Source organism: Capricornis sumatraensis, chromosome 10 (assembly GCF_032405125.1).
Source record: "Capricornis sumatraensis isolate serow.1 chromosome 10, serow.2, whole genome shotgun sequence".
NCBI classification, from domain to species: Eukaryota; Metazoa; Chordata; class Mammalia; order Artiodactyla; family Bovidae; genus Capricornis; species Capricornis sumatraensis.
This window is the reverse complement of record NC_091078.1, coordinates 13,254,405-13,275,897: the sequence shown is the minus strand read 5'-3', so window position 1 is coordinate 13,275,897 and position 21,493 is coordinate 13,254,405. Positions and strand designations below refer to the sequence as shown.

General features: G+C 46.5%; 1 protein-coding gene and 1 non-coding gene across 3 annotated transcripts in view; both read left to right on the top strand.

Annotated features, from left to right (window-relative positions):
- LRMDA (leucine rich melanocyte differentiation associated) overlaps window positions 1-21,493 on the top strand; it is a 1,204,472-nt gene that overhangs the window by 963,588 nt on the left and 219,391 nt on the right. The window lies entirely within an intron of this gene.
- Window positions 1,165-1,269, top strand: LOC138088065 (U6 spliceosomal RNA). Its single transcript, XR_011145655.1, has one exon. It is a non-coding gene; the product is annotated as a U6 spliceosomal RNA (small nuclear RNA).

The following is a 21,493-nucleotide window of genomic DNA, read 5'->3' as shown; positions in this document are numbered from 1 at the left end:
GTATAATATCAGGCCTTCCATACTGGGGCCAGGTCTCCAATGACAGAGTAAGCCAATATTGAAGACTTCGCAAGAGAACCTGAGTGTCAGAGGAGGACACTGTAATATCGAGGCTAAACAGGGCATTGCTGAGTGTTACCTGTTTGACTGAAAGACAAACCCAATCTAAGCTGATAAGGGGCTACAGATCCCTTGGGAGTTTTCCCAAGTGGCAGAAATGTGTTTCAAGAAAGTAATTGGAAATTGATATTTGACATATCTCTGGGTTGCTTTTTGTTCCTGATAACACCAAAGGGTTTGGCCAAGAGTCAAGAGTGACTGACACACGAAATCCTGCAATCCACAGCTGAAATATGATCTCTTCCTTGTTGAAAGTAAGCAGCTGCTTTTTGATTCTTTGTTTCCTAACTAGCACATCAACTGTAGAGACTTATGGGCTTAGCTTGGTGAAATGAACTATGAATATAGCCAATCCTGCCTTTCAGTACTTCTCTGAAAGAAAGTCTTCACTAGCAGTGGAGAACTGTCCTTAAAATTCATCTCAAATTAATGGTCCTTTTTCAGAGTCTGCTATGGGCTCTATATTGCATTGTGTGCCATGGGACGTACAAAATAAATACCAAATATGGCCTTTGCCCTTGAGGAACTTATAGGCTCCTGGGAAGGATGATGTGTTTATGAAACGCATTTTCCATGGCAAGATAAGATATCACATGTGTGCCAAAGTGACTAGAACCTGGAATAAGTACAACAGGCAGTCAGAAAAAGGAGAGTAGGTAGGCTAGAGTTGTCAGGGAAGACTTTATGGATGAGGTGGGACAAAGACCTCAATATCCCGAACCCAGAATTCATCCTTAAAGAAACTGCAGGGAACATAGAATCAGGTTGCCAAGAGATTGTGGAGCCCACTTTAAGTGAAAGTAAATTTGTTCAATATGAGGACAGATAATTTAGTTCAATAAATATTTATTGAGTGCACGCTTTGTGCCAACAACTGTAACTGATGAGGTAAGGGATGAATAATCCCTACACAGAACACACACAGGTAATTCTCAGATGCTACCTTCTCTTAACCGAGATTTTTAAAGTTATGCTGGCCTGTGTGATTCCAAAACCGGTGATTTTTACCACTTACCATTCCATCTCTCAGAAAGACCTTCCCATGCTTGCTTCAACAATACATATAGTAAAATTGGAATGACACAGAAAAGATAATCATGGCTTTTGGCCAAGGATGATGTGCAAATTCTTGAAGCATACTATATTTTAAAAAAATAGAAGAAGATGAACTTACCCAAGATATCTTTGGGTTGAGGAGTCTAATTCTTTTGTGTAGTGGAGGAATGACACAATCCAACTTCATAAGCTGTTTACAGTGTAAAGAATTGCATGAATGCTGATTGTGACAGGAAGGAACACTGAGTTAGCATTTGAGTAGCCCCAAATTCCTGGGTTAGGGAGTATTTGGAGTAGCATTTGAAAAGTCTGAACCTGGCCCAAGCTCATGATCCTAAGCAGAGTCCAAGCTCTCTGAAGATCAAATTTTCTTGGCATTTCCATTACTCCCTTTGACAGCTGCATTGGAAAGCCAATTAGGAGGGTCTTCCATTATTGAGATAGTGTTGAGATAGTGTTGCCTTGGGCTCTTTGGCTCTCATGAAGTCTGAACTTGGCACTACCCAGATATAGTGGTAGCTGCTGCTGCTGCTGCTGCTGCTGCCAAGTCGCTTCAGTCGTGTCCGACTCTGTGCGACCCCATAGACTGCAGCCCACCAGGCTCCCCCGTCCCTGGGATTCTCCAGGCAAGAACACTGGAGTAGGTTGCCATTTCCTTCTCCAATGCATGAAAGTGAAAAGTGAAAGTGAAGTCGCTCAGTCGTGTCTGACTCTTAGCGACCCCATGGACTGCAGCCCACCAGGCTCCTCCGTAGAGTCACTGAAAATTCTGTCTGTAGTCTTCCTTGCAAAATGAGGAAATCTATTATTTGTTCACTTAAGGTACAGGTATAACTAGGCAATTGCAGATTGGTCTAGAAAGAAGAGAAGTCAGGATGCCAATGGTGGTGGCAGTGGTGGTCGTCATAGACATGGTAATCATTATTCCAAATATCCACATAATTTTTAAATAATATAACCACGGAACACGAGTAAGCTCTGGAAAGAATCTAAGATATCAAGCATCGAGGTGCAGAGGTGTCAGAGTTTATTTAGCTAAGCAATACCAGAGGAGAACTAGAAAATCTCCCTTTCTAGCTAGCAATCATTCTCATACCACAGTGAGACCCTGCTTTGTAACCCCTGCATTTCTGCCATGCATGTGACTGCTTTGAAGCTCATTTAGATATCAAATTTAAATGGAATTCCCACAAAAACTTTTTTCTTTTTTAATTTGGAGGGACTGGTGGAAGGAAAAACTAGAAGAAATTTGAAAACACTCTTGATTCCTGTCATTTTCCATAATATTCAGTCACTCTCTTCATCTGAGAGGCTCCTTCTGGCCCCCAAGTAGATACATATATACACATGTGCTCACTCACTCATCTGTATACATGTGTATGTATTGATATGCATTCCTCTTCATCATCTGCAGTCATTTTACAAATAATGGCTTGTGTGTGTGTGTTTTATCATCTTATTTTTAAAATGAAAATGACAACTTCAAAATTCTTTGCAGAAATAGTTCTTTTACAGTGTTAAAAAAAAAAAAAATCCAGTATGTAGGCTAGGGTCATCTTTGGGTCACAGAATTCCATAAGGGGGTTGGCATTGGGAGGGGATAAGTGGTGACTTTGGAATTTCTGTCCCTCTCTTCTGGGCACATGCATCAAGTTGGTAACAAAGAAGTTAGTGGAGAGCTAGTGAAATGGAGTCCAGTGAGAAAGACAGAACAAGGTTGAGAGTACAGAGTATTGGCAGGAGGTAGAAGGAGACAGGGAGGTGTGGATGCCCTCTCCACCTCTTACAGCCTCTTTCTCACCTGTGAGGTCATCACGGTGCTGGCGGTGGGGTTGAGAGGATAAAAGGAGCTGAGACTTTTGAGCTGCAATTTTTGTTCTTGAGGAAGCTGTCTTGCGAACTTTCTTCTTGAATAGAACCAAAGGGGTTTTGTAGAGTTAGGGACATCAGAGTGGGACTCAGAGTATAGGGGATAGACCATTCAAAACCTGATCTAGGTCGTGAGTTTAAGGATGAGAAAGTACTGCAGGCTTTCTATAAACCAAGGGAGCAAGGCAGCAGGATCAAAATCTGTTATAGGCTCTACTCACCACCCCCTGGCCGTAGGTACATCTACTCAGCAGGATGGCTTATTTGAAATCATCCAAAGCACTGTCTAGAACAGCATTGCCCCACAGATATGGAACTTTTAAACTTTCTTCTATGTTGCTCAGGCCTGTGAGGAAAGCACCCTTAATGTTCTTTCCCTTGGCTAGCTGAGCATGGACAGTGAGGAAGCCCAGTGGCTCCCTGAGCAGACTGGCTGCAGAAACCACCCTCTGTAGTGGGCAGCAGAGGTGTAAAATGTAAATGACCAGAGGGTCCTCTATTTCACACTTCTGAGGAGGTAGCCACAACACCTAGGGTGTGGAGACCCACGTTTCCAGAGTCTCCCACCTCTATCTCCTGTAGGAAGGTTACAAGTAAGTCTGGCCTTAGTGGTCTGCTATTTCCCTGTCTGTAAGCATCATACCATGGTTCTCGTGCACATCCTTGGCTAGGTGTCCTGAGGTGTGAGACCTCAGTTGACTTTGAGAAACTTAGAGGCCATTGTGGAAATAGGAAAGACGAGCACAATCATGCTGCTATTTGAAGTGTGTGCAGAGCCTGCCTGACAACAGCTAGGGGACTTTGACAAATCAGAGACCACTATCACATATGGAGAGGTGCTCCCACCTTTCCCTCAGTAGCCGTTTCTTCTTAGTGAAGAGTGAGAACAGTGAAAGGCCTAAAGCAAGCTGGAAGCAAATCCCTAGACTTGGTTCATTTCATGACCACAGTGCTTGGTGGGATTATCAGTAAAAGCTCTGGCAGTCCTCATGGGAGAAATGCCAGATAGAAAGCAACTGAATGTTCATTCACCTCTTTTAAGTTCTTTCGGAAATAACTTGATTTACAAAAGAATATGGAATCATAATTGTCAACCAAGATGTCATTGTCACTTTAGGATGTCCAGAAATAAAGGGATATTATATCCTTTGTTCTTAGAGCACTACAGATGCCAAATTATGCACAGGGTTCCCTCATGGCATTGAGTGTGTGTGTGAGCCTAGAGGCAACTGAACACTGATTTCAGAAAGATATTGCCTCTGGTGGTGTTCTCACCTGAATATCTCCCTGGAAAAGTGGGAGGCAGCATGGACCCCCCAGCCCGGCTGCATTCTGATGGACCAGTAGGCAGCAAAGCATAGAAGTGCTAAAATGGTAGGGGGTTTGGGGTAAATTCTTCTCAGCCTCCATCTAAGGAGCTTGACAAGGGTACCAGCAAAGGGGATGAGAAATAATTCCAAACTCTTGGTTTTGCCTGCACGTCAACATATACCAAAAGGTGCTTGATTCAAAACATGAATGTTTGATTAATACAGTATCAGGCATCTGGAAGAGAGAACAGTGGAATTTGGGGCTTGAGTAGGACTTAAATGTCTTTCATTTTAACCACAGCTGTCTAGATGCACATAGTAGGCACTGGAAATATTTGTTGATTAGATTTTCTTTGATTGGAATTACATGGTTGCTTGATTTTGAGTCCAGATGTTTGGCATCCGGCCAGAGTTGTGTGTTCTGCATCTGTCATCAACCTCCCGCGGCAGAGATGGTTGGCTAGGGGCAGCATTCCTCCCACCCCCAGGCTGCGGTCTCATTTTGCCTTTTCAGTTCCTGCACACTGGCTCGTGTGACCGTGGGCCACAGAGTATTACTTGCTTAGTCGTGTCCAACTCTTCGCGATCCCACGGACTGTGGCCTGCTAGGCTTCTCTGTCCATGGAATTCTCCAGGCAAGAATACTAGAGTGGGTTGCCATTTCCTTCTCCAGGGAATCTTCCAAACCCAGGGATTGAACCTGGGTCTCCTGCATTGCAGGCAGATTCTTGACGGTCTGAGCCATCAGGCAAGCCATGGGCCACAGAACATGCAGCAAATGACCTATGGAGCTGGCTAGCTGTAGAAGTTGTGCTCCACATCCTCATTCCCCTAGAGTCATGGTGGTCGTGTTTTATGAGAAAACATTGGCATCTCAGCTAACAGACCACAGCAGTGCTGGTGATAAGGACTTGTGCAGTCAGGTACTCACTCATTCCATTGGTCATTGCAGAAGTGTAGAGGACAGGTCCATTAGTTCCCAGCGCTGACCAGGAAGCTGAGGAGGAAATACGAGAAGACCCATGGAAGGGAAAGTAGACGTTTCAAAAGTTAGTGCGGATGTAAGACCTTCATTAACTCCTAGGGAACAGTGATAGGGCAGGTGGTTCCATTAGTGCTGATGGCATGGGCAGCAGAGGGGAAGGATGCCCTATGGTAGAGCAGATACATATGCATTAGACCCGAGTCTGCATTTCATATCTGCCTTGCAACTCCAGCATGTGACTTTAAGCTCAGGCCTCAACTCCTTGTCTTGTAAACAAAGAGAATGTCCCAGGATATTCTTCAGATCCTCCTGTGACACTTTGATCCGGAATTTTGAGATCATTCTCCTATAATTTCAGGTCCCCCCAAACCTAGAACTTACTACTTTCGTAGATAAACAGATAGACTTCTAATGCACTAAGGAACCTGGGAATGAAAAGTAGTGAAGGAAAGGTTAGACTGTGCACTGATGTCCAACAAAGGATCAGACGGTTGGATGGCATCGCTGACTCAATGGACATGAGTTTGAGCAAGCTTTGGGAAGTGGTGAAGGACAGGGAAGCCTGGCGTGCTTCAGTCCATGGGGTCACAGAGAGTTGCACACAACTGAGCAACTAAACTACAACAACTACTGATGTCTTGGTTAAAAGACAGCAGCAGTTGTAGGTCTGTGAGGATCCATTTTGGATAAAAATACAAAGGTTTGTTATGGTTGGGAATGGAGCTCTAATTCAAAGCAAGACAGTAGCAAATGTGATCTTTCTTCACGGGTCATATCCTTGGTTCAGTTATTTATCTCAGGACCAAGAGCATCTTGTTGCCCTTGAGTTGGTCCGCAAACTGCCTTGGTTCATCATTGTGGGTATGGCAACTCTTGTGAGCAGGTTCCAGAAGGTGCCTGCTGCCAGTGTTAAAGGTGGCACCCAAGAAACAGGGACTCTATTTTTGTGGGTAGTTGAGAAACGAGAGATAGGCTAATCTGGATTTGAACCCAGGAAGTAGTGTAGGTACAAGTTATACTCCTGTCTAGCTGAAAGATAGATTCATTACCCAGGTGGTTTCCAGTCTCTTTTGACTCCATGGAGTGAGGTCAAGTGTGTTACTTATACGAAGGACAAAGTACCAAAGCCTTCAGAAACCTCTCACTTGTGTAGAGTACTGTATTGCTTTCTGAGAGGTTTATGATAGTTATGAACCAACTTGATCATTCCCCACAATGATGCAGTAATTATATTCCTAAATGACAAGAGGAAACTGAGGTCTGCGTATATTGATAGGGTTAGCTGTTTCTCAAAGACGTTTGATGGATGCTGGAATAAGTCCTACCCTGAAGCTGTTCAGAAACTTCTCTCCACAGCTGAACTTATTCTATAGTTTAAAATATACCTAATTCTGTGTACTTCTTTTTAAAATACAGGAGCCCCTGGGAAAGAAGTCATATCAAGCTTACTGTCAATTAAGTTCAGTTCAGTTTAGTCGCTCAGTAGTGTCCGATTCTTTGGACCCCAAGAATTTCAGCAGGCCAGGCCTCCTGGTTCATCACCAATTCCCGGAGTTCACCCAAACTCATGTCTGTTGAGTTGGTGATGCCATCCAGCCATCTCATCCTCTGTCGTTCCCTTCTCCTCCTGCCCCCAATCCCTCCCAGCGTTAGAGTCTTTTCCAGTGAGTCAACTCTTTGCATGAGGTGGCCAAAGTATTGGAGTTTCAGCTTTAGCATCAGTCCTTCCAAAGAACACCCAGGGCTGATCTCCTTTAGAATGGACTGGTTGGATCTCCTTGCAGTCCAAGGGACTCTCAAGAGTCTTCTCCAGCACCACAGTTTAAAAGCATCAATTCTTCGGCACTCAGCTTTCTTCACAGTTCAACTCTCACATCCATACATGACCACAGGAAAAACCATAGCCTTGACTAGACGGACCTTTGTTGGCAAAGTAATATCTCTGCTTTAAATATGCTATCTAGGTTGGTCATAACTTTGCTTCCAAGGAGTAAGTGTCTTTTAATTTCATGGCTGCAGTCACCATCTGCAGTGATTTTGGAGCCCCCCAAAATAAAGTCTGACACTGTTTCCACTGTTTCCCCATGTATTTGCCATGAAGTGATGGGACCAGATGCCATGATCTTCATTTTCTGAATGTTGAGCTTTAAGCTGACTTCACTCTCCTCTTTCACTTTCATCAAGAGGCTTTTTAGCTCCTCTTCACTTTCTGCCATAAGGGTGGTGTCATCTGCATATCTGAGGAGATTGATATTTCTCCTGGCAATCGTGATTCCAGCTTGTGCTTCTTCCAGCCCAGTGTTTCTCATGATGTACTCTGCATATAAGTTAAATCAGCAGGGTGACAATATACAGCCTTGACGTACTCCTTTTCCTCTTTGGAACCAGTCTGTTTTTCCATGTCCAGTTCTAGCTGTTGCTTCCTGACCTGCATATAGATTTCTCAAGAGGCAGGTCAGGTGGTCTGGTATTCCCATCTCTTTCAGAATTTTCCACAGTTTATTGTGATCCACACAGTCAAAGGCTTTGGCATAGTCAATAAAGCAGAAATAGATGTTTTTCTGGAACTCTCTTGCTTTTCTGATGATCCAGCAGATGTTGGCAATTTGATCTCTGTTTCCTCTGCCTTTTCTAAAACCAGCTTGAACGTCTGGAAGTTCACAGTTCACATATTGCTGTCACTTAAGTAGTTGCCTGAAAAAAATTTTTTTTAACAATCATTTTCATCTGACATAGCTGAGCACAGAATACTAGATTGTCCATTTTAGGTTAAGTGCAAAGGATCAGGATAGATTTGGGTTTACGGAGTTTGTTTGGAGCAACCATCCTAAAGTGGGCATAATAATGAGGACCTTGGGACTCCAGTTGTGAATGAGGTGAGTCCCTAAGTAGACAATAGTGATGCAAGGTGTGAATCAAGGGAGGTATTAAAATCAGAGTAACTATTCATATTTTGAGCTTTGGTTAGTCTCTCTGTGTTGGACCCATCTCTAGTGAGCAGGGTGGGATTGTGATGGATGGGGTCAAACCCATCTGCAATTACTGGCCAAATACCTGGCTGTGGGCATTGGTCCATTTCATATGCTCTCATATTCTGCTAACTACTTAAGGCAGAAAAAAATCATTCCCGTTTGACTCCAATATGTGCCAGTTGAAACTGAAATCTTCATACTGAGCAAATGTACCAGAGAACACTCTATAAACTTAATGAGGGAGATGAAGAGATATGTGCCAGAAACCTAGAAAATTTAACACTGATGAGGTTATGACTATTATATGTTTAGTTAAATTGTTGACACTGACAGGACGTGGCTGAGGAAATCTACCATCCGTTTTCTTCTTGTATCAGTGATAATGGTTCCTTGGTGTGCTCTTCCCAGTTAACAAAAATACTCTTCCAAAGTTAAATGCAGGGAGAAGTGACATAAGAAATACTTTTATTATCTCTGCTCTTCTGCGAGTTCCCTCCAGGCGCATTATTTAAAGCAGGGCTTCTTCCGACTGGCAAATGAGTTTGGAGGGAGGGACTCACAGGTTCAGAGGTGAATGTAGGGGGTCCTGAGAGGTGGGAGCCTCCTAACCCTGTGCTTGCATATGTGCCCCAGCAAACCCATCTAGCAGAGTGCTGTGCTCACCTTTCACATTTTCCCTCCCCTCAAAAACAGAGAAAGGTTCTCCTTTGCCTAGTGAATAAAATCTCAGCTCCTTTAAGTTGCAGTGAAGGCATAAGTGTGATCACAATTTTTGTAAGCTGCAAAGTGCTGTGTGAATATTAACTATTTGAAGAGGAATCAGGGAGTGGTAGGAAAAAGTATTGAATCTGGGGTCAAGACACTTTGGTTTGAGTCTTGTGCTAGTTGGGTGACCTTGGACAGGTCACTTAAACTCTCTGAAGCTCAGTTCCTTCATAAGACAAGATCATTGTGATAGTTAAATTAATTGAAAGTGACATAGTAATTAGCAAAGAGTGGATACTCAATACCTATTAATGAAGACATGGTAACTGAAGGCAATTTAAGTCCAACTCTTGAGAACACTGGCTGTGGAGACATGAATTACTTATTTTCCTGTGTCTCTTATTCCCTGCCTATAAAATGAGGATAAGATGGAAGAGTCAAATGAATTAATACATACCTGGATCTTTCAACAGTGCCTGGGCCATAGTAGTCCTGTAAGTAATGAGGCTCCTATTCCTGCTGTGGGTACTTTCATTATTCAAGGGCCTGTTCTGGCCTTATCTTTCCAGCTTTATTTGTTTTTCAGTAGAGAGAGCTTCTCCACCAGGTCATAACATCCTTAGGATGGAGACTGATTCTTACCTTTAACTGGTGTAGAATTTACTCAGTGTCTGAAAAATACTCATTCATTTTGTTGTTGTTTTTTTTTTTTTTAAAGTACAGATATATGCTTGCTATATCTACAGAGCATTGTATTGGAGGTTTTAGCTGGTGCAGCAAGGCAAGAAAACAAGAAAGAGAAAAAAAAAGACTAGACTGGAAAGGAAGAAACAAAGCTCTCTTCATTCACAGGTGATCATGTAATAGAATCTGTAAAAAGCTACCAGAAGTAAAAAGTGCGTTTAGCAAGGTTGCAGGATATAAGATCAATATAAGAATCAATTTGTTTTTAGTTGCTTATCCTTAGTATTGTCACAACTAGACCAATTAACTGGAACACAGAATGAGTAGGGGGTAGTGATGGTAAATAAAATTGGAAAGGCAGGTTGAAACTCAGTTTGATGACATAAATTAATTTGGATGCTTTTGCTCAGGCTTTTTTGTCCATCTGTCCCCTCTTCCTTCCTAACTTTTCTTTCTTTCCTCTTTCCTTTGTGTTTTTTTTTCTTTACTTTCCCATTTTCTTTTCCTTATTAGTTTGTTGACATAAACAACTTTTTCCATGAAAAAAATGTAGAATTTTGTTTCTTAAAAACAAAGGTATTTTTCTTTTTTAATTCCTTGGACTAAATTAACAAAATGAGCATAGCTAAGTTGCTTTGAACTTTCGAGGATCATTCTGTGAAAAGAGTTCCCAAAGACAGAGATGTAGTATTAGTACATGGACCCTGGAGCTGCAGGTACCTGGATTCAAGTTCTTTCTCTTAACAAGATCTGTGACTTTGGCAAGATCCCTTCAGCTTTTTGAGGCTCAGTTAGCTTGTTTTTAAGAGGGAATAATGGTTGCATGACCTCTTTCTTTACAGGGTCCTGGATAGCTCACTTCAACCACACTTTTTGAGTTCCTAAGAATTGGACCATGACATGGAGATAGTCTTTCCCTTTTTAAGGAACATTTAGTGAAGATATGTGTGAAAATAACTTCAATGTCATGAAATAGGCTGTTATAGTTGTATAAGGAAAAACATGGGAGGTGCAAAGAAGAGGTTAATTAGCTGTGCTTGTGGGATAGGGAACCATTTTGCTGCATTGATACCTATACCCAACCTCAAAGTTTAAGTGGAATTTTTAACAGTTAGAGAAAGGGGCAACTTCATTACAAATATAATCTTATATTTGTTTAGCACTTTATTCTTTTGCTTGACATAAATTAGAGTGGTGTAAAAACTGTAATTTAAAACTATAAGGGATTATTATTTGTATTCCACGGACAGTTGTTATTACTTTAACTTGTTCTTTTGGTAAGACTGGGGAAATTTTGACCTTAAATTGCAGCAACTTAACAAAATTTGTTTACAAAAAAATTCCCAGGGAATGTTTTCATGTTGGAGGAACCAGAAGTCTTAAGAACTTAGCTCCTACTGAGACAAAGGCAAAAGTAGAGTGACAAAGATTAGGAGAAGGCCACTGAAAAGAAGAAAAGAGGATGTTAATTAAGTCTTTGCAAAATGATGGCCCATTTTATAATTATGGCACAAATAGCTAAGTAAAACTATAAAAATATAGAAACCTAGATGTTTCAACACTAGTGCAGCATTAACTCAAAGGACTCAATCTTTGTGAAATGTTGCAACCTGAGAATTTTCCCTTTGCAATCCTGATAAAGCATGTAGCACTGCCCCTAGGAGAGAATTGGGGGTCACAGTTCTGAGTTAAATTACTCAGTTCTACAGATCCTTGCCTTGGTCCAACATGCCATCTATGCAGTGTTGAATGTTTGACAAAGTATTGAAGATTATTTGGAAATATAGATAGGAACAGTATTTGGAGGTTTGCAGGAGAGTGGGACATGGAGCCAAGAATGTACCTATAATTTAGGGAACAACAATGAGGTCTCATAAAAATAAATAACCATGATGTTAAATAGACTACAGATTATTTTGCACCTCGAGGCTTCTCTTAGGTTTTGTGCCAGTTGAAAAAAGAAAAGAGAAAAAGTGATAATTGGCCTTCCACTTTGTGCCAGAAGACACAATATTTTAAGTAATCAAGAGTCGGACATGACTAAGCCACTAAACTAAATCAAAAAGAACCCCTCCCCAATTATTAATATTTAAAGGAAGAAAAACCATATCCGTCAAGCTATCTCAAGTAACCATCCTGGATTTGGAAAAAGACTTTAAGCAACTCTGCCTAGAGTCATACTGTTTTATACTGCTCTTGACTTTATTTTAAAGCTGATGTTCCTATCTAGAAAACCTAACAGGTGCAAGTATTTCGGTTTTATTCACTGAGAAGTCATTTCCAGTCACATTGGAGAAATGGATTCTAGTGTTTGCCAGTAACCACTCCTCCTGTCCTTTAAAGAAAATAGCGTGTGTATTGGAAAAAGCACTGAACGAGAAGTCTGGATGGCAAGAGTTCTAAAACTTGGATCTGCGAGTGCTTAAGTTTTAGACTTTAGATAAGTCAAGTCACAGATGTGATCCTCAGTTTTTTCCCCTGTAAAACAGGAACAGTCATACCTACCCAGCTACCTTGTAGAGTTGTGAGTGTCAGTTGAGAAGCTGGACATGGAAATATCATGCAAATGCAAGTGAGTGTACTCCTTGCAGTGGGCCTCGGAGACACAGAATGACAGGGACTAGATATGAAGCCATTGGTACTTTTAAGAAAACATTTTTTTGGAGGATAATTACAATATTGTGATGGGTTTTTCCATACATCAACATGAATCGGCCATGGGTATACATGTGTTCCCTCTATCCTGAACTCCCCTCCCACCTCCCTCCCCACCCTATCCCTCTAGGTCATCACAGAGCACCAACTTTGGGTGCCCTGCTTCAGGCATCAAACTTGCACTGGTTATCTGTTTTACATATGGTAATTGATGCTTTTGAACTATGGTGCTGGAGAAGACTCTTGAGAGTCCCTTGGACTGCAAGGAGATCCAACCAGTCCATTCTAAAGGAGATCAGTCCTGGGTGTTCTTTGGAAGGAATGATGCTAAAGCTGAAACTCCAGGACTTTGGCCACTTCATGCGAAGAGTTGACTCATTGGAAAAGACTCTGATGCTGGGAGGGATTGGGGGCAGGAGGAGAAGGGGACAACAGAGGATGAGATGGCTAGATGGCATCACTGACTCGATGGATGTGAGTTTGGGTGAACTCCGGGTGTTGGTGATGGACAGGGAGGCCTGGTGTGCTGCGATTCATGGGGTCACAAAGAGTTGGACACAACTGAGCGACTGAACTGGACTGAACTTAACTGAATGTATATGTTTGGTACTTTCAACAAAAATGTTAGCTTAGTTTAGTGGTGTGTGCTAGGGTGTAACACAGCTTTATTATTTTTCTTAGAACCGCCCCTGTGTATTCACTCCGCAGGACTAGATCTTGCTCTGCCTCTGAATAAAATCTCAATTGGTGCCCCAAGCTTGCTGCTCACTCTTGGAAAACAAGTCCTCTGTTTACTGAGTCTTGAAATACTCTGGATCCAGTTATAAATATCCCCAGTCTGGGGTAAGAATGTGAAATTCATCCGCAGATAGCGTCTCTTCTGTGGACTGAGGGCTGTCTTCTTCCTTTATTCTCTCATCTTCTTTCATTCCCACTCCTCAGGTAGGTTCAGTGAAGAAAGGGGAGAGGAGGAGGAAGCAGGAGGAGGAGGAGGAGGAGGAGGAGACAGGAGGAGGAGGAGGAGGCAGGAGGAGGAGGAGGCAGGAGGAGGAGGAGGAGGAGGAGGCAGGAGGAGGAGGGGGAGGAGGAGGAGGCAGGAGGAGGACAAGGAGGCAGGAGGAGGCAGGAGGAGGAGGAGGAGGAGGAAGCAGGAGGAGGAGGAGGAGGCAGGAGGAGGAGGCAGGAGGAGGACAAGGAGGCAGGAGGAGGCAGGAGGAGGAGGAGGAGGAGGAAGCAGGAGGAGGAGGAGGAGGCAGGAGGAGGACAAGGAGGCAGGAGGAGGCAGGAGGAGGAGGAGGAGGAAGCAGGAGGAGGAGAGGAGGCAGGAGGAGGAGGAGGAGGCAGGAGGAGGAGGAGGAGGAGGAGGCAGGAGGAGGACGAGGAGGAGGAGGAGGCAGGAGGAGGAGGAGGCAGGAGGAGGAGGAGGCAGGAGGAGGAGGAGGAGGAGGAGGGAGAAGGAGGAGGAGGCAGGAGGAGGAGAGGAGGAGGCAGGAGGAGTAGGAGGAGGAGGAGGCAGGAGGAGGAGGAGGAGGAGGCAGGAGGAGGAGGAGGAGGAGGGAAAAGGAGGACAAGGAGGAGGAGGAGGCAGGAGGAGGAGGAGGAGGCAGGAGGAGGAGGAGGAGGAGGGAGAAGGAGGACAAGGAGGAGGAGGAGGCAGGAGGAGGAGGAGGCAGGAGGAGGAGGAGGAGGGAAAAGGAGGACAAGGAGGAGGAGGAGGCAGGAGGAGGAGGAGGCAGGAGGAGGAGGAGGCAGGAGGAGGAGGAGGCAGGAGGAGGAGGAGGAGGAGGAGGGAGGAGGAGGAGGAGGCAGGAGGAGGAGGAGGAGGGAGAAGGAGGACAAGGAGGAGGAGGAGGCAGGAGGAGGAGGAGGAGGAGGAGGCAGGAGGAGGAGGAGGAGAGAGGAGGAAGGAGGAGGAGGCAGGAGGAGGCAGGAGGAGGAGGAGGAGGAGGGAGAAGGAGGACAAGGAGGAGGAGGAGGCAGGAGGAGGAGGAGGAGGAGGCAGGAGGAGGAGGAGGAGGAGGCAGGAGGAGGAGGAGGCAGGAGGAGGCAGGAGGAGGAGGAGGCAGGAGGAGGAGGAGGAGGCAGGAGGAGGAGGAGGAGGCAGGAGGAGGAGGAGGCAGGAGGCAGGAGGAGGAGGAGGCAGGAGGAGGAGGAGGAGGAGGAGGCAGGAGGAGGAGGAGGAGGAGGAGGAGGCAGGAGGAGGAGGAAGAGGAGGAGGCAGGAGGAGGAGGAGGAGGCAGGAGGAGGAGGAGGAGGCAGGAGGAGGAGGAGGAGGCAGGAGGAGGAGGAGGGAGAAGGAGGAGGAGGAGGAGGCAGGAGGAGGAGGAGGAGGAGGAGGCAGGAGGAGGAGGAAGAGGAGGAGGCAGGAGGAGGAGGAGGCAGGAGGAGGAGGAGGAGCAGGAGAAGGAGGAGGAGGAGGAGGCAGGAGGAGGAGGAGGGAGAAGGAGGAGGAGGAGGAGGAGGCAGGAGGAGGAGGAGGAGGAGGAGGCAGGAGGAGGAGGAGGAGGAGGAGGCAGGAGGAGGAGGAGGAGGAGGAGGCAGGAGGAGGAGGAGGAGGAGGAGGCAGGAGGAGGAGGAGGAGGAGGAGGCAGGAGGAGGAGGAGGAGGAGGAGGCAGGAGGAGGAGGAGGAGGCAGGAGGAGGAGGAGGAGGAGGAGGCAGGAGGAGGAGGAGGCAGGAGGAGGAGGAGGCGGAGGGAGAAGGAGGAGGAGGCGGGAGGAGGAGGAGGGAGGAGGCAGGAGGCAGGAGGGGGAGGAGGAGGAGGAGGAGGCAGGAGGAGGAGGAGGGAGGAGGAAGAGGAGGACAAGGAGGAGGAGGAGGCAGGAGGAGGAGGAGGAGGAGGCAGGAGGAGGAGGAGGAGGAGGAGGCAGGAGGAGGAGGAGGGAGAAGGAGGAGGAGGCGGGAGGAGGGAGGAGGCAGGAGGAGGCGGGAGGAGGAGGAGGCAGGAGGAGGAGGAGGCAGGAGGAGGAGGAGGAGGAGGGAGAAGGAGGAGGAGGCGGGAGGAGGAGGAGGCAGGAGGAGGAGGAGGCAGGAGGAGGAGGAGGAGGGAGAAGGAGGAGGAGGGCGGGAGGAGGAGGAGGGAGGAGGCAGGAGGGGGAGGAGGAGGAGGAGGAGGCAGGAGGAGGAGGAGTCAGGAGGAGGAGGAGGCAGGAGGAGGAGGAGACAGGAGGAGGAGGAGGGAGGAGGAAGAGGAGGACAAGGAGGAGGAGGAGGCAGGAGGAGGAGGAGGAGGAGGCAGGAGGAGGAGGAGGAGGAGGCAGGAGGAGGAGGAGGAGGAGGCAGGAGGAGGAGGAGGAGGAGGAGGCAGGAGGAGGAGGAGGCAGGAGGAGGAGGAGGCAGGAGGAGGAGGAGGAGGGAGGAGGAAGAGGAGGACAAGGAGGAGGAGGAGGCAGGAGGAGGAGGAGGAGGAGGAGGAGGAGGAGGGCGGGAGGAGGAGGAGGAGGCGGGAGGAGGAGGAGGAGGGAGGAGGAAGAGGAGGACAAGGAGGAGGAGGAGGCAGGAGGGGAGGAGGGAGGAGGGAGGAGGAGGAAGAGGAGGACAAGGAGGAGGAGGAGGCAGGGAGGCAGGAGGGGGGGAGGAGGAGGAGGAGGCAGGAGGAGGAGGAGGCAGGAGGAGGAGGAGGCGGGAGGAGGAAGAGGAGGACAAGGAGGAGGAGGAGGCAGGAGGAGGAGGAGGAGGGCAGGAGGGAGGAGGAGGAGGAGGAGGCAGGAGGAGGAGGAGGAGGAGGAGGCAGGAGGAGGAGGAGGAGGAGGAGGCAGGAGGAGGAGGAGGAGGAGGAGGCAGGAGGAGGAGGAGGAGGCAGGAGGAGGAGGAGGAGGAGGAGGCAGGAGGAGGAGGAGGCAGGAGGAGGAGGAGGCGGAGGAGAAGGAGGAGGAGGCGGGAGGAGGAGGAGGGAGTGAGGCAGGAGGCAGGAGGGGGAGGAGGAGGAGGAGGAGGCAGGAGGAGGAGGAGGGAGGAGGAAGAGGAGGACAAGGAGGAGGAGGAGGCAGGAGGAGGAGGAGGAGGAGGCAGGAGGAGGAGGAGGAGGAGGAGGCAGGAGGAGGAGGAGGGAGAAGGAGGAGGAGGCGGGAGGAGGGAGGAGGCAGGAGGAGGAGGAGGAGGAGGAGGCAGGAGGAGGAGGAGGCAGGAGGAGGAGGAGGAGGAGGGAGAAGGAGGAGGAGGCGGGAGGAGGAGGAGGCAGGAGGAGGAGGAGGCAGGAGGAGGAGGAGGCAGGAGGAGGAGGAGGAGGGAGAAGGAGGAGGAGGCGGGAGGAGGAGGAGGGAGGAGGCAGGAGGCAGGAGGGGGAGGAGGAGGAGGAGGAGGCAGGAGGAGGAGGAGTCAGGAGGAGGAGGAGGCAGGAGGAGGAGGAGACAGGAGGAGGAGGAGGGAGGAGGAAGAGGAGGACAAGGAGGAGGAGGAGGCAGGAGGAGGAGGAGGAGGAGGCAGGAGGAGGAGGAGGAGGAGGCAGGAGGAGGAGGAGGAGGCAGGAGGAGGAGGAGGAGGAGGAGGCAGGAGGAGGAGGAGGCAGGAGGAGGAGGAGGCAGGAGGAGGAGGAGGGAGGAGGAAGAGGAGGACAAGGAGGAGGAGAAGGCAGGAGGAGGAGGAGGAGGCAGGAGGAGGAGGCAGGAGGAGGAGGAGGAGGAGGCGGGAGGAGGAGGAGGAGGCGGGAGAAGGAGGAGGAGGCGGGGAGGAGGAGGAGGGAGGAGGCAGGAGGCAGGAGGGGGAGGAGGAGGAGGGAGGCAGGAGGAGGAGGAGGCAGGAGGAGGAGAGGCGGGGAGGAGGAAGAGGAGGACAAGGAGGAGGAGGAGGCAGGAGGTGGAGGAGGCAGGAGGCAGGAGGGGGAGGAGGAGGAGGCAGGAGGAGGAGGAGGCAGGAGGAGGAGGAGGAGATTTGCTGCCAGTCTGGCCCAGCTTTGCTCTTCCAAGGACAGATGTGTAGTCTGGCCCTTCTCCTTAGGCTGTTTCATGAACAGCTGGAGTCCTCTCACTTGATGGTAATAAACACAGTCTCCTAAGGCTGTTCACTTGTTCTTCCTCTTTCAAATCCTGGACATCTGGGAACTGCTCTCTTTTGAGATTTCTGTACCTCCAGCAGGGCAGGATCCAGGATTAATGCAGGGAGCTTTTTCTTACACTTGGCCCTAGTCTCCTCCATGGAAATCTTTGACTTACTAATAGTGGGAAATGGCGACATCCTCCAAACAGACCTCTTTTACTGAGCCATCTAGAAAGCAACCTCAGCTGTAGTCTTTTTTTCACTTGTTAAACTTTTTAGACGTAAGTCATATATCAGTTCATTCTTATCCTGAAAATGCAGGAGACACATATCAAGGTGTCCAAGTGACCCACTGGGTGTCCTCTCATTTGCTTGGGATGACAGAAGTCCCCCTAAGCCTTATCCATGGAGGTGAAGCACTGCAAGCAACCCTGAAAATTCTCTTTAAAGAAGCCTCCACTTTGCACTTCCAGACTGCTCTCCCAATTACTTGGTAATGTAGAGAGATGAAATCAGCTAAGTGTTGCAAACCCAGTTCTTAGATACCTCCATTGCAGGTCCTGCCTAGGTGTTCTGGTTCCCCATCTTAGAATGTAAGTCTGGTTGGTTTCTATTGTCTTGAGGCTTTAGCTGAACTTTAACGGAATCACATTATAACATTTTATTCTATTTATATCCATGTATTCCAAACTGTGGGCTTCCCAGGTAGCACTAGTGGTAAAGAACCCACCTGCCAATGCAGGAGGCATGAGAGATGCAGGTTCAATCCCTGGGTCAGGAAGATCCCCTGGAGGAGGGCATGGCACCCTACTCCAGTATTCTTGGAAAATCCTAAGGATGGAGGAGCCTGGTGGGCTACAGACCAGAGCGTCACAAAGAGTCAGACACGACTGAAGCAACTTAGCATGCATGCATACATCCCAAAGTGTAGTTTGTAGAACATTGCTTCAGAGAAGTGTTTCAAGATTTTTAAAGTTCTTGATTAAAAATCTTGGGAAACAGATGTAGTATTTTCAGCTATTAAGGTGCTTATTGCACATAAACCTATAAAATAATATATGGAATCTCTAATTTGGAACCCAGTTTGCTACTTTTTAGTTTCAATGTTCTTCAGATATATTTATCTGTACAGCTGATTAATACAGTGTCTCTTTGCTTACATTTTGGGCAGTACTGCTCCAGATACAACTTAAGAGTCTTTTCTGATTAGGTGAGGCTTCCACTGGGCATAGCTAAGTATATTCATACATTCCTCTAAGGTTTCCCTACTAATAGTAATGGGCTTATGTTCATGTGAATATATATTCTGAAAAGAGTCAAATAGCATTAGTTGTGTGGAAAAAGAAAAGAGGTACTTGTTGCCCTGTTTATGAAAGACAGCAAATATTTTAAAAATTAGGTAGTACAGATAATACATTAGACTAGGGATATAGAGTATTCCAATATTTGGTTTAGACTTTCAGAGTTGAGCTTTGAATTGTAAAAGCAAGTTCAGTTCAGTTCAGTTCAGTCGCTCAGTCTGTCTGACTCTTTGCGACCCCATGGACTGTAGCACGCTAGGCTTCCCTGTCCATCACCAACTCCCAGAGCTTGCTCAAACTCATGTCCATCGAGTCAGTGATGCCATCTAACCATCACATCCTCTGTCATCCCCTTCTCTTCCTGGCTTCAATCTTTGCCAGCATCAGGGTCTTTTCTAATGTGTCAGTTCTTCACATCAGGTGGCCAAAGTATTGGAGCTTCAGCTTCAGCATCAGTCCTTTCAATGAATATTCAGGACTGATTTCCTTTAGGATGGACTGGTTGGATCTCCTTGCAGTCCAAGGGACTCTCAAGAGTCATCCCCAACACCACAATTTGAAAGCATCAGTTCTTTGGCTCTCAACTTTCTTTATAGTCCAACTCTCACATCCATACATGAGTACTGGAAAAAGCATAGCTTTGATTAGATGGACCTTTGTTGGCAAAGTAATGTCTCTGCTTTTGAATATGCTATCTAGGTTGGTCATAGCTTTTCTTCCAAGGAGCAAGCATCTTTTAATTTCACAGCTGCAGTCACCATCTGCAGTGATTTTGGAACTCCCCAAAATAAAGTCTGTCACTGTTTCCATTGTTTCTCCATCTATTTCCCTATCTATTTGAAGTGATGGGACTGGATGCCACGATCTTAGTTTTTTGAATGTTTAGTTTTAAGCCAACTTTTTCACTCTCCTCTTTCACTTTTATCAACAGGCTCTTTAGTTCTTCTCTTTCTGCCATAAGGGTGGTGTCATCTGCGTATCTGAGGTTATTATTGATAGTTCTCTCAGCCCCCTTAATTTCAGCTTGTGCTTCTTCCAGCCCAGCATTTCTCATGATGTGTTCTGCATATAAGTTAAATAAGCAGGGTGACAATATACAGCCTTGACGTACTCCTTTCCCGACTTGGAACCAGTCTGTTGTTCCATGTCTAGTTCTACCTGTTGCTTCTTGACCTGCATACAGATTTCTCAGGAGGCAGGTCAGGTGGTCTAGTATTCCCATCTCTTTAAGAGTTTTCCACAGTTTGTTGTGATCCACACAGTCAAAGGTTTTGGTGTAGTCAATAAAGCAGAAATAGATGTTTTTCTGGAACTTTCTTGCTTTTTCAGTGACCCAGTGGATGTTGGCAGTTTGATCTCTGGTTCCACTGGCTTTTCTAAATACAGAAGTTCTCGGTTCACATACTGTTGAAGCTTAGACTTGGAGAATTTTGAGCATTACTCTGCTAGCGTGTGAGATGAGTGCAATTGTGTGGTATTTTGAACATTCTTTGGCATTACCTTTCTTTGGGATTGGAATGAAAACTGACCTTTTCCAGTCCTGTGGCCACTCATATTTGCTGACATATTGAGTACAGCACTTCACAGCATCATCTTTTAGGATTTGAAGTAGCTCAACTGGAATTCCACCACCTCCACTAGCTTTGTTCTTAGTGATGCTTCCTAAGGCCCGCTTGACTTCGCATTCCACGCTGTCTGATTCTAGGTGAGTGATCACACCATCTTGGTTTTCTGGGTCATAAAGATCTGTTTTGTATAGTTCTTCTGTGTATTCTTGCCAACTCTTCTTAATCTCTTGAGCTTCTGTTATGTCCATACCATTTCTGTCCTTTATTGTGCTCATCTTTGCATGAAATGTTCCCTTCGTATCTCTAATTTTCTTGAAGAAATCTCTAGTCTTTCCCATTCTATTGTTTTCCTCTATTTCTTTGTATTGCTCACTGAAGAAGGCTTTCTTATCTCTCCTTGCTATTCTTTGGAACTAAGCATTCAGATGGATATATCTTTTCTTTTCTTCTTAAAAACAGTGACTTATTTTCACATTTTTTATTAAACAGGAAGCTAGTATAAATAAGAGTTGCTTGAGAATAGGGAGAGCCCCCAGGGTCTTAATAATTTAACACTCTCCAAAAGCACAAGTCACAGCAGGGCAGGGCAGGGGCCAGCGGAATGGTGGGATGGGCCATAGTTTGTTCCTTCTACGTATTTTCTCCTACGGCCATGAGTTGTATAGGTTTTGAGTCACCTTAAATGTCTTTACCTTTGCACAATTGGTCAGTTTTGTACTGTTTTCAGAGAGGCATCTTCTTCTTTATTCAACTCATTTTTGAATGTGGGTCATAAGTTCCAAGATGTGTTTCTAAATAAATAGCCTGTTCATTGTCTCTTTAGAAGATGATTGGCTTGGTGATTCTTTTTGTTTTAAACTTTGCTAGTATTTGTACTGAATGACATCACAGGCCTACAAGCGTGAACTCTCCTGGACTGCCTGCCACTGCCATGACTTTAGCACGGAAACTCCTGCATCCTGGGAGTCCTCTCCCTGGGATACTAAACATCTTGGGCTTTGATGATGAATGCCAAAGGTTGGTGTAAAAGTTTAAAATCCATATGGCAGCCTCAAAGTTTAGTCATGGGAAGCAAAGCTGTTTTTTGCATGAAGAAGGTATAGCATGGATTATCTACCTTCTGGAGTTGCTGTCACTGTTTTCCTGCTTTGTGTTATAACCATGAGTTGAAGTTCACACTGATGAATCATCCGTTGTTGTTTCATTCCAACTGATGCAACTTAAGTGTACATCTTCACTACAGTGTGATTGCAAGCATTAACCATCCATCCATTTGACTTTGTCTGTGGAATGCA